The sequence below is a fragment of the Neovison vison genome, chromosome 8 (assembly GCF_020171115.1).
Source record: "Neovison vison isolate M4711 chromosome 8, ASM_NN_V1, whole genome shotgun sequence".
In the NCBI taxonomy this organism is placed as follows: domain Eukaryota; kingdom Metazoa; phylum Chordata; class Mammalia; order Carnivora; family Mustelidae; genus Neogale; species Neogale vison.
In genome coordinates this window covers 63,592,343-63,606,171 of record NC_058098.1, presented here as the reverse complement: position 1 = coordinate 63,606,171, position 13,829 = coordinate 63,592,343, and the positions used below count along the sequence as shown (strand labels likewise).

The window sequence follows — 13,829 nt, the reverse complement described above, 5'->3', positions numbered from 1 at the left end:
TTGGTTAAGCAATGCCTTTGGTTCAGGTTCGGATCCCAGAGTCCTGAAATTGAGCCCTCTTTCAGCACTGGGCTCCCTGCTCCAAGAGGAACCTGCTTCTCCCTCTCCCCCTGCCTGCCGCTCCCCCTGCTTATGCTCTATCAAGTAAATAAATATATTATTATTTTTTTAGATTTTATTTATTTATCTGAAAGAGAGAGAGAGCATGAGAGGGGAGAAGGTCAGAGGAAGGTCAGACTCCCCGCCCAGCTGGGAGCCTGATGCGGGACTCAATTCCGGGACCCCGGGATCATGACCTGTCCCGAAGGCAATTGCTTCACCAACTGAGCCACCCAGGTGCCCATTCTTTTTTTTTTTTTTCTTTAATTTTTTTATTTTTTATAAACATAATGTATTATTAGCCTCAGGGGTACAGATCTGTGAATCACCAGGTTTACACACTTCACAGCACTCACCATATCATATACCCTCCCTAATGTCCATAACCCCACCCCCTCTCCCTATCCCCCTCCCTCCAGTCACAATCTGTTTTGTGACAGTAAGAGTCTCTTATAGTTTGTCTCCCTCCCGATCCCATCTTGTTTCATTTATTCTTTTCCTACCCCCAAGCCCCCCACATTTCATCTCCACTTCCTCATATCCGGGAGATCATATGATAGTTGTCTTTCTCCAATTGACTTATTTCGCTAAGCATAATACCCTCTAGTTCATCGCAAGAGGTGCCCATTCTTTAAAAAAAAAAAAAGAATTGTCGACTCAGTGAAGAAGTTTATTTCTGATAGGGAGGTCTACAATTCAGCTGTTCTCATTCAATTCTTATATTCATCTCCTCATTAAAAGCAAATTGGATCCCAGGTATGAATATACACTCATCTTCCCTCTTCAGAGAAAATAATGGACAATAGCAAAATCTTGAAATAAATGAAAAGGAAGTGTCTTCTTTTTTTCTTTTATCATCCAACGTCCTGACGTGGCACCTCATGCCAAAATGATTCTTGAGTGACTTTCTTCTCCGCAAAAAGCCTTTATCCTAGTAGTCTGAAATTCATCATTGAAGTCTAGGGCTTTTTCATTCTATCTGACACATGGTAGGTTCTTATAATTTGAGGGGTAGGGCTACTTTCAACTATATAAAAATTTTTGTATTAAGTTTTTGGAAATAATGTTTCCCTTCTTTTTGCTGTTCTTTTTCTAGAAATCCATGAGATGTTGATCTTTACTACTGATCTTCTGTGTCTTATCTGTCTTCTCAAATTTTGTACTTTTGGACCAGGAGACTTCTCTAAATTTACCTTCCAGGATTCTACTAAGTTTGGTTGTTTAGACTATCATATTTTTAAGTTCTAGAAGCTCTTTCCTGTTTGTTCCTTCTATGACGTCCAGTTCTTATAGAATGGATATAATGTCTTTTGGAATTTTCCTCACTTACTAATAATTTCCATAAATTCTTATTGGTTCTCTGCTTTTCTCTTTCAGTTTGCTTTTGTCTCATTTTACTGATCTGCTGCATACATCTGGTGATCCATGGTTGTCTGAATAATATGCAATGGGAAGGCTTATTGGGAGGCACTGGGGGTGAGCAAAGTTACTGACCAGCAGGCTTGGCTCAGATGACCAGGCACAAGGATATGACCACAAGCTCCCACGTGCAAAATTTTTATTGTCTTACTTTAAAACGCTAGTTTTGCAGAGAAGCTGCTCTAGTTTTCCCCAAAGAATGAGTCTAATTTTTTTCTAGAAAAAAAGATCATCTGGCTCTTTTGATTTTCCCTTTGCTTTTCTGGAAAGATAGATGCCTGTTAGACATGAAGCCTAAAGTGGTAGTGTAGGGACTCAGGTTGGGAGACATTCTCTACTAGAGACCTCCCATTAATGTCTGTTTCAGGTAAAGCCCTCCATCTGCCTCCAGTAGGGTGGGCTTCTCTGGGCAAATGCAAGGTTGTTGATTTCCCCCCTTGTTAATATCGTGGCATGGTTAGGAAGCACATGCATGTTACTACTACACATGTCAGCTTTAACCATTTTCAAGTGTCTTCAAAAAGCTTACATTACAATTTGGTTTTAAACAAAAATATTCTGGGTACACAGCATGGCATGACACATAGAAGGATGTATGTTCAATATTAGTAATGCAAATACCCACCCTAAAGAAGTGGGTACATTTCCAGTTAGTTTGGAAAGCAACCTCCAAATGCTTTTCAGGCCATGTGGAAGGACAGTTTCCAAATTGATGAAGGTGGGCTGCATTTTGTGATGACTGACACATGCATGAGGATTGCAAAGGACACATTCAACAAAGCACCTGAAAGTACAAGAAATGGTGAAACCCTCAACATGGAAAAAAAAAGATTTCAAAGGGAAAAGAGGCAGGTTAAAGACCAATGGACTAGACAAAACTACTGTTAATTATTGAGTTATGGCTTTGTAAGCAGTGTGATATTGTATTAATGATGTTATGATACTCACTAAATTTAAAATGTTGTTTCCTCAGTGCAGAGGATCATGGGGGAAGGGCCAGAAAACTGAATGGAAAGAAATCAGAGAGGGAGACAAACTATGAGAGACTTTTAAATATAGGAAACAAACTGAGGGTTGCTGGAGGGGAGGTGGGTGGGGGAGGGGGTAACTGGGTGATGAGCTTATTAAGGAGGGCAGATGATGTTATACGCAACTGAGGAATGATTGAACTGTTCATCTGAAACTAGCGTTGTACTATGTGTTGGCTTATTGAAGGTAAATTAAAATCAGAAAGAAAAAAATTAAATAAAAATGTTGTTTCCTTTTCTGGTTTCCCGCCATCTTCCTGAAATATAATAGGTAAAGTGTTCAAGTTCTACCCTTGGATGTTTCTCTTTTGCCATTTACCCTATGCCTTAGGGGATCTCACCCAGAATCATTTCTTTTAACATGATCATTCCTAAATGCTATTCTTTCCATACTCAGGTCACTTCCTGACTTATGGGGGCAAAGGCATTACAGAGGGCCAGCCAGCTTCTGTGCCAGGAAGTGAGGCACTATAGTATCATCCCTTCTCCAGAGACCCCCAAGGGATCAGGCTGAGGCTCAAAGTCAGCTAAACCTACATCTTTACCTGGTTTCTTCCCTTGTCCTGTCTCGCTTCTCTCACTTTCTCAAAGATCTCTGAGAGTTTTCCTTAAATAAATCATTGATGTTAGAATCTCCTCTTCAGTGTCTGCTTCTAAGGAACCTGACTTAAGACACCACCTCTGCACTCAGACCTCAAATTTACATCTCCATTCTGGACCTCTTCCTGACATCCTTATCAACATGCCCAACTGGAAGCATCTCACTCCAAATGTCCATGGAAGCTCCTGGTTGATCTTGCTTTACCAAAACTTTTTCTCCTAGGGTTTTCCCCATCTCCCTGCATGGGAGTCTACTGTGTCATTTGCCTGGTCTAAAAGGCTCGGAATAGTCTTTGATTCCCACCTCCTCTCACACATCATGTTCAACATCAGCAAATCCTGACAGCTCCTCCTCAGTAGACCATCCACTCAGTGGACAGGGCACCTCTCCCCATGGCCACCACCACTATCTGATCCAAGCCATCATCTTTGCTTGCCTGGATCACTGTAGTGACCTCCTAACTTTCCCTCCTGCTTCTACCCTTGACCCTCTTCATTTTATTGTCAATAGAGCAGTCAGAGCTGCTCTGATCATGCACCCTTCTGCTCAGAACCCTGAAAGGCATCCAACTTTGGGAGAAGTTATCTGACAAGGGCCCTAAGTACCCTGCCTGTGATTGCTTGCTGTGCAAACTACAGACATCCCTCATCTGACAGAAAAACGGTGTCTTTAGCCAGCCATACAGACTACTGCATAGGTCAAAGAGATCATGTACAACAATCAAGAAAGTCCTCCTTCCCATGAGAATAGACACTGACATGCCTGCTGTTCCCTACAATGTTTGCTGCTTGTTCAGAAAGTGATGGACTCTTGACTCTGGTTCTTCTCCTTAACACAACCCACTGTGGATACAGATACCCATGATGGGTCCTTGTGTCTCCTCTGTGAGACTCAAGGGGTACAGAGAACAGGACAAAAACTCTCTGGCCCAAGAGTCTCATGTCTCCTGCCTTCATCCATGAAACAAGAGGAATCCTTGTTAGCTAACAAAAAAAGCTTATAATGTTCCAGACCTACACAGTTCTTGACATTCACCACATTCCATGTAAAAACTGTGACCTACCAAGCCCCTACCCCACTTTGTCCTCTCTGATCTCACCTCCCAGTCCCCTCCCCCTGCCCAATCTGAGCCAGTCCCAGGACCTCCTCCTGTCCATTGGCACAAGCATCGCACTCTCCTACCTCAGGACCTTCACAGCTTCTTTCCTAATTGTAACCCCTAAACCCAACCATCCCCATGGCAGTCAACCTGGCCTCCTCTTGGCTTTTCTGGAGTATCTCCTCCCTTGAGGTCTGCCCACCCACCTCTCTCAGGTTTATGAGACACCTCATCTTCTGCTTCTCTGTCCACGATCCTTCTTCATTACAACTCCATATTCTCTAGCTATTTTCTTGTTATACCACCTGAGGTCAGTGGGCCAGCATTCCAAGGGAAGTGCTTATCCAATCTGTAGAAAGTCTACCGTGTGCCCAGTTCTAAGCTGCCAAGTGAAGGTCATGATGAAATATCCTACACATCCATTAGGACTGCTAAAATTAAAAATAGTGAAAATACCAAATGTTGGTGATGACGTGGAAAAACTGGGTGTCTCATACCTTGCTGGTAAGAATGTGAAATGGTTTATCGACAGTGGGAAATGATTCGACAGCTTCTTTAAAAACCAAACATACATTTACCATCCAACTCAGTAATCACACCTTTGACACTCATGCTAGAGAACTGAAAACATATGTCCCCACAAAACCATGCAAGAATGTTCACAGCAGCTTTATTGTTGGTAGTCGAAAACTGGAAACAACTAGAATGTTCCAATGTTCGAGCCCCACATCGGGCTTTCTGCTCTGCAGAGAGTCTGCTTCCTCCTCTCTTTCTGCCTGCCTCTCTGCCTACTTGTGATCTCTGTCTGTCAAATAAATAAATAAAATCTTTAAAAAAAAAAGAGAGAGAGAAACTTCCTGTGACTCTATGATTATTTAAAACTAAAGTTTTCCAAAAGTAAAACATTCAAATAAATAATGAAAATGCAAAGTATGCATATTAAATAATTCCTGATATGGAGTGTGGGGAAGAATAGCATGGTGCCTTCAGGCACTGAACTGCCTGCATGTCAGCTTTGCTGGAGTCTAGAAACATGTGTGGAACTGCTGAGTTTATTATTGCACAATAATTGAGTTTTACTTTCTTTTCTTCATACTTATACATTAATAAGAATAACCGCTGGCAAAATAATTAATGGATTGAATTTACTCACATTAATGGAACCCATTAAATGCTCTCAGCAATCAACTGTCAAATACACACACACACACACACACACACACACACACACTAATTTTGCTTGCAATGCAAGCCACCACTATTTGTCTGACAACTGAATTTTAATTGGGTACTTCAACCTTTCAAAAGCATGGCCACTTAGAAATTTTGTTTACTTTTTTTTAAGATTTTATTTATTTATTTGACAGACAGAGATCACAAGTAGGCAGAGAGGCAGGCAGAGAGAGAGAGAGGTGGAAGCAGGCTCCCTGCTGAGCAGAAAGCCTCATGCAGGCCTTGATCCCAGAACCCTGAAATCATGACCTGACCCGAAGGCAGAGGCTTTAACTCACTGAGCCACCCAGGTGCCCCAAATTTTGTTTATTAAATTACAAAGTAGAAAAACAGATCTAAAATGTGTCATGTAAGTGGTTTTATGATGATTTATTAAAAGGAATTTACTAGAACAAAGTTCTCTCTAATCAAGTAGAGCAAAGAGTGGTGGACAGCAATGGGTTAAATTTACTTTATGCAATTTTTAAAATTTCTTTCAAGGTAGTAAACAGTTGTTGAGGATTACCGATATATAAGACACTACCATAGGTCCTTTCTGGATTAGATCTCAGAAAGCTTTTCTTAAGTAGGAAAGAAAAGAGAAAAGCTTTTCTAAGTTGGATTTAAGTCAGTGATAATTAATAGAACTTTCTGTAATGATAGAAATGGTTTTTAATCCATATTATTCAAAACAGGAGCTACCTGTGGCTAGCCAATGCTTGAAACTAACATGATTTAACTAAGATACTGGATTTTAAATTTTATTTAATTTTAATAATCTATATTTAAAACTTAAAAAGCAATTTGTGGCTAATAGCTACCATACTGGACAGTGTCGCTCAACATATTACCAGAGATTTGGGATAGTCACTCATGAATTTTGGGTTATCTTTCCTCCACGAGTCCATACAGAAGAAATTGACAGGACCATTAGTGTTCATAAATATAAAAAGAAAGAATCTAAATTAGACACCTTCCAGCTTCCGTGCCCCTGACCTCCCTCCCTGCTGGCAGAGGCAGCCTCCTTCAGCAGTGGTTGGATATGTCAGATCCAAACTGGTCCAGCCTTCCTCACAGTGAGGACAGCTCTGGTCAATGGTGTGTGAAAGAGAGTCTCACAGTTAATTTCTGAGAAATGATCTTCCTCCCTGGTAAGAAAGAAGGAGGGAAGGAAGGAAGGAAGAGAGGGAAGGAAGGAAGGAGGGAGAGAGAGAAAGAGGAAAGAAAAAGAATGAAAGAAAGGAAGGAAGGAAGAAAGAGGGAGGGAGAGAGGGAGGGAAAAAAGAGAGAGAGAGAGGGAGGGATGGAGAGAGCAGGAAGAGAAAACCAAACCAATAGTGAGAAAAGATTTTTCCTCTCTCTGATATTGGGAGCCATGTAGACTTTATGTTGCTGGCAGCTGTCTTGTGACCATGAGCTGATAGTGAAGAAAGAAGCTTACCCTGGCAACACTGAGCAGCTGAATTCAACCTTGAGTCCACCAACCTATGGATTCCTTACTTTGTGAGAAAAACATATTTCTATTGTTGACACTATGTTTCATCCATATTCTGTTGTTTGCAATCCTCAGTTTCCAAACTGAGTGAGATCCCTGAAGCTCCTGCTGCAAGATCAGCAAGGCTGTATAATTTCACAGAGCTATGAGAAATGGGTGAGCAGGAAGCAGAGAGAGAAAGGGAGGACAGAGGTAATACAGGAGATACTTTAAAGAGAGACCTTCCAGCTATTCCAGAGGGGAGCTTTGGGACAGGGCCTAGCAATACTCTGTGCTGGGGAGGGAGAGCAGGATGCCAATGAGGATTTCAAAGCAGGACCAGCGGAAAGAAGGTAAAAGGGATGAAGGCCTGGGGGTATAAGCCAAGGTCAGGTCACAGGGGATCTGTGAATCCCTAAGGATTTTAGGCTTGTTTCTAAAGGCCACAGGATGCCACTGTGTAAAAGGCAAAGTGGTATTGCCACATTTGAGAGGACAGTCTTCAGGGGGAGAGTGGTTTGGAATGGGGTAATCTAGAAGCTGACAGATCAGAGACCTCATCCTATCAGGAGGTCAGGAGGTCAATATGACTTAGTGCTCATAATGCCAACATGGGTCGCTTCAAATTAGAGTACTTTGATCAGGCAGGTCAGTGTCAAAATATATGACAACAGAAGTTGCCTAGTTAATTCGAGCGGTTACTATCAAGCAGCAAAATATGCCGTATCCTCTCTCAAACCAGGAGACTCGGAACAGCAAAGTGAGAGAACGGGCCAAGTATCCAGATTTATTAAGGCAATGATTAAAATGGTGTGGTGTCCGCTTAGAGGCAGAAAACTAGATCCGCAGGACCCAACAGGCGCCAGAAATGAGCTCACCACATCTGGATGCGTGATAGACCACGGGTGGCATTGTAGATCACCGGAGAAAGAAAGCACCCTTCAATAAAGGGTTCTGAAATAAATAAATAAATAAATAAATAAAGGGTTCTGGTGCAACTGGTAGGACATGTGGGCGAAGAAGGCGGTCAGAACCAAATCTCTCAGCAATTACAAGACCCGGTTCCATGGGGACCGAGGATTAAATGCGTAAAGCAGAAGTGTGAAGCTTCTAGAATAGGAGATAGCATAATGTTTTTAGAATAATGTAAGAATTATTGAAACAAAGCTCAAAAGGATTGATACTTCTCTTTTCAAATTAAAAATTGTTCTTTCTCATGTTGAGGTCTTTTATCCATTTTGAGTTTGAGGAAGACACAAAGAAATGGAAAAATGTTCCATGCTCCTGGACTGGAAGAATAAATATTGTGAAAATGTCTATGCTACCTAAAGCAATCTACACATTTAATGCAATTCCTATCAAAGTACCATCCTTCTCGGCCTTTTGGCTAAGATCAAGTGCAAAATACCATCCATCTTTTTCAAAGAAATGGAACAAATAATTTTAAAATTTATATGGAACCAGAAAAGACCTCGAATAGCCAAAGGGATATTGAAAAACAAAGCCAAAGTTGGTGGCATCACAATTCCGGACTTCAAGCTTTATTACAAAGCTGTCATCATCAAGACAGCATGGTACTGGCACAAAAACAGACACATAGACCAATGGAACAGAATAGAGAGCCTAGAAATAGACCCTCAACTCTATGGTCAACTAATCTTCGACAAAGCAGGAAAGAATGTCCAATGGAAAAAAGACAGCCTCTTCAATAAATGGTGTTGGGAAAATTGGACAGCCACGTCCATTTTGAGTTTATCTTTGTGTATGGTGTAAGAGAATGGTCGAGTTTCATTCTTCTACATATAACTGTCCAATTTTCCCAGCACCATTTATTGAAGAGACTGTCTTTTTTCCACTGTATATTTTTTCCTGTTTTGTCGAAGATTATTTGACCATAGAGTTGAGGGTCCATATCTGGGCTCTCTACTCTGTTCCACAGGTCTTTGTGTCTGTTTCTATGCCAGTACCACGCTGTCTTGGTGATCACAGCTTTGTAGTAAAGATTGAAATCAGGTAATGTGATGCTCCCAGTTTTATTTTTGTTTTTCAACATTTCCTTAGAAATTAGATTGCTCTAGGCAGTATAGACATTTTAACAATGTTTATTCTTCCAACCCAAGAGCATGGAATGGTCTTCCGTCTTTTTGTGTCTTCTTCAGTTTCTTTCATGAGTGTTCTGTAGTTCCTCAAGTACAGATCCTTTACCTCTTTGGTTAGGTTTACTCCCAGGTATCTTATGGTTCTTGGTGCTATAGTAAATGGAATCGATTCTCTAATTTCCCTTTCTGTATTTTCATTGTTAGTGTATAAGAAAGCCACTGATTTCTATACATTGAGTGAAATAAGTCAAGCAGAGAAAGTCAATTATCATATGGTTTCACTTATATGTGGAGCATAACAAATAGCATGGAGGACAAGGAGAGTTAGAGAGGAGAAGAGTTGAGGGAAATTGGAAGGAGAGGTGAACCATAAGAGACTATGGACTCTGAAAAACAATCTGAGGGCTTTGAAGGGGCGGGGGGTGGGAGGTTGGGGGAACCAGGTGGTGGGTATTAGAGAGGGCACGGATTGCATGGAGCACTGGGTGTGGTACAAAAATAATGAATACTGTTACACTGAAAATAAATAAAAATTTTTTTAAAAAACTGTTCTTGTTGACTGGACATTATAAAAATGTGAAAAGTAAGCTCTTTCTGACACACATAACTGGAGAATGATTAGTATAAAAATCAATAAGGAAAGAAGAAGAAATCTTACAGAAAAATGGACAAAATAGATCAACAGGCACTTTACCCAAAAGGACCCATCAGTGGTGAAAAACATGAAAAGATGCTTAACCTTACTAATAGTCCAGAAATAGAAATTAAAGCCAAATGACATGTAATTTTACTTCTAGAGGGATTGGCAAGGACTTCGATCATTGAAACTCACACTGTGCTGTTGCCAAAAGTAAAGCATTATACTGTAAAGCTGTTTTTCTCCTAGTTCTATCCCGAGGGACCCCTGCATGTCTGCCAAAGGTTTTATACACAGGAATGCTCATAGCAAAATTAATTGTAACAGCAAAAAACTGAAAATAGTGTAAATTTCCCTGGACAGGAGAATAAAATTGTGGTATAGTCATAAAATGGAATTCTGTTCAGAAGAATTTATTCCAGCGACAATAAATCAAGTGCAGCCATACACATTGTTGGAGACACCTCCAAACATAAAGTTGAGTACAAAATGCCAGATACAAAGGTACATACACAAAATCCCATCACTTCTATAGAGTCAAAGTCCTCTCCCAGTTTAATGATATATTGGTTAGCGCTGCATAGATCTCAAGTAAAACTAAGGAAAATCAAAGATATGGTAAACATCACACTCAAAATGGTGGCTGCCATGGTGGAAAAGGAGTGCTGTGGTTGAAGGCGGGCATCAGAGGGGCACCGAGTCTTTAGAAACATAATCTATTTCTCACACTGGGTAGTAGGCATGTATATGGGTGGGAGTTTTCAATTTCTAAACTCTATATGATTGCTTATGGATATGCAAGAAATATTTCATGGCAAAAACAAAATTAAAAAATAAAAGACTCCCAGGTTTTTGTCCTGAGGGACTAAATGGTGTTGACATTGACAAAAGTGTGGTGACCACCAAATCTTATGGATGCACCAGTGGTAGACAATGTGAGGGTTTCCTTAAAGACAAATCTATCAGTCGTAGGGACAGTCACTGACAGACTGGCTAGACACTAAAAACTTGTTTTACTAGCACAGGTATATTCTCTAACTCCACATTTCTTACCATTATTGGATTTTCTAGGGGAATGGTGGTTTAGTGACCCACACCCAAAGCAGCATTCTTACTCTTTTCAATTTCAAGATGAACTACGTGTCTCTTGGACACAGGTTTGGTAGATTTGAATGGAACATTGCAAACACTGCCCACAGACAGGAAATAGGCAGAAAATGCTATACTTTGTCAAGGGCAGACTTTGGAAGCAAAGGTGACATATGTGAAAGCTTTGGTATTAAAAACATAACATTGGGGGCACCTGGGTGGCTCAGTGGGTTAAGCCGCTGCCTTCGGCTCAGGTCATGATCTCAGGGTCCTGGGATCGAGCCCCGCATCGGGCTCTCTGCTCAGCAGGGAGCCTGCTTCCTCCTCTCTCTCTGCCTGCCTCTCTGCCTGCTTGTGATCTCTGTCTGTCAAATAAATAAAATCTTTTTTTTTTAAGATTTTATTTATTTATTTGACACACAGAGATCACAAGCAGGCAGAGAGGCAGGCAGAGAGAGAGGAGGAAGCAGGCTCCCTGCTGAGCAGAGAGCCCGATGCGGGGCTCGATCCCAGGACCCTGAGATCATGACCTGAGCCGAAGGCAGCGGCTTAACCCACTGAGCCACCCAGGTGCCCCCCAAATAAATAAAATCTTTAAAAAAAAAAACATAACATTGGTTGTACTTTTTTTAAAAGATTTCATTTATTTGTTTATTTGTTTGTTTTGAGAGAGAGGGAGAGCGTGTGTGAGCAGGAAGAAAAGCAGAGGAAAGGGACAAGCAGACTCCACACAAGCACAGAGCCTGATGTGGGGCTAGAACTCACCACCCTGGGATCATGACCAAGCTGAAATCAAGAGTCAGATGCTTAACTGACGGAACCACCCATGTGCCCCCAGAATATTGATTGTTTTACATGAGCAAGGAAATCTACTTAACCAGATACTCTTTCTGGATACTTACATTAGTATCCATAACTGATTTATCAAATGAATTGAACTTCAGAAGGGGCAGGCAGAAAGTAAATTGCTTTATCAGGCAGTACTGTGTTTCTTTGGTCCTATGTCAAATCTCACGTTCCTGGACATGATGTGATTTCTGTAGATCCCACAGCTTTTCTGGTCGTTCCCAATTATGACAGGTAGTCTTGTTTCTCAGGTGTTAAAAAAATCCGAACCAATTCAATATTAAAACTTTATCTCTTGTCCAGTTCAAAGATTATCCCTCGCCTAGCACAGCCCTGCCTCAGGCAGGGAGGCCCTTACTGAGGCGGGGGATTTTGTTTCTGGTTCTCTACAGTGGAGGAATTGGAGAGGAGGGAGGGGATGGTCCCAATGGAGTGAACAGTTGTTACATGGCACTGGTGTCTTCTGGATGTGGCCAATGTCCACACACTGATTTTTTTTTTTCTTTTGTGGGGTACTTTGGTAGGTTCTTCAGAAACCCCCCACCTCCAGCCCGCTTCCTGACATCATTCCTTTGACTCATTCCTGGTTTCCCTCTTTGGAGGCAATATCTCTGGTTCATTCCTCCTCCATTGGTCCACCAGTACACACCCCTCCTGGACTGTAGCATTTAGACAACCCAAGTCTGACAACCACAGAAACATGTCCGTTTGCCCTGCCATCACCGGAGGAGAAGATTCCTCCCTTGGTGCTCCTCTTTCTGCCGTGCCAGCCGTCCTGGGAGCCTTTGCCTCAGTAGGCTTCTATGTTTGGGGAGGATGGGGGATGTGAGTCAAGAATAAGTCACATCACCCCCCAACTTCTAACAGACATATATTAAATGTTCTTAATGATTTTTTAAGATTTTATTTATTTATTTGACACAGAGAAAGAGATCACAGGTAGGCAGAGAGGCAGGCAGAGAGAGAGGGGAAAGCAGGCTCCCTGCTGAGCAGAGAGCCCGAAGTGGGGCTCAATCCCAGGACCCTGAGACCATGACCTTTGGCAGAGGCTTAACCCCCTGAGCCACCCAGGTGCCCCTTCTTAATGATTTTTTAAAGGAGTCTTCATTAGGTTTAAAAAAGGGCAGAAGAAAGCACCTCATATTGGTGATTCTCTCACAGAAATCTTCCCTCTATAATCAAAGTTAATGAGCTCTCCCCATGTACCCCATAGGTGAGGAACACTTGGAGCATGTTGGAGATTATACCTTAGCATTGTCTTTATCTATATATTTACATGATCTGGTATCTCTCTTTAGAATGTGTAAGCAGTTAACACCCTTTGATCTCACCCTCTGGGGTCTTGATCCCAGCTGAGCCAATGGGAAAAGTTTGTTACCATCTCATTACACGTATGGTAATTAGATTCATAACAATAATAATAACTAATATTTATCAGGTTTTTAGCCAGAGGCAGGAAGTAAATTATGTGGCCATGGGTTTTCTTTGGCCAATAAAGTGCAGACAGATACAATACAAGCAGAGGGTTATAAAGGCATTTTTCAGTTTCAGTTTCCTCTTGCCTTTGGGACCTGGAGCCATTGCCATGAGAAGCACATGCCGTGACTAGCCCACTAAGTTCAAGAAAAGCAAAAGACATACAAAGATTCTGATTATACTATCACAGCCACCAGCTCACACCTCGGAGTGCAGCCACCAGCTGACCTGCAGCCACAGGAACAAGACTTGGAGAGATTAGCATCAATGAAATTTGTGCAGTTCTAGAGAAGCTGAAAAAAAATTAACCCTACAATCTTCCCCAAATGTCAGCTTTGGATACAAATGCCTCATGATCCATCAGTCTTATTCATGGACTGTGAAATTTTTATAATGTTGTTTGGAGAGATGTACAAGAATGTTCAGAGTAGTAGGACTTAATAATGGCCAAAGCTGGAAATCAATCCAGTGTCTATCCACAAAAGAACCAGTAAGTTTCAGTAAAGGCATACAATGGAACACTATAGAGTAATAAAATTTAATGAGCATCCAATACATGGATAAACCTTGCAAATGAAATTGTTTAAAAGGAAAAAGATACAAAAGATACAATCATGAATCTGCTTACATGAAGTTCCCTAAAAAGGCAAAATAAATTACTTCATTAAGATTTATATGTAGCTGATCCAGTTATAAAGAAAAGCAAGGAAAAATTGCCACAGAATTCAAGATAGTGGTTCCCTCTAAGAA

General features: G+C 41.3%; 1 long non-coding RNA gene across 1 annotated transcript in view; it reads right to left on the bottom strand.

The window, feature by feature from the left end:
- LOC122916414 overlaps nucleotides 1-13,829 on the bottom strand; it is a 91,464-nt gene that overhangs the window by 38,790 nt on the left and 38,845 nt on the right. The window lies entirely within an intron of this gene.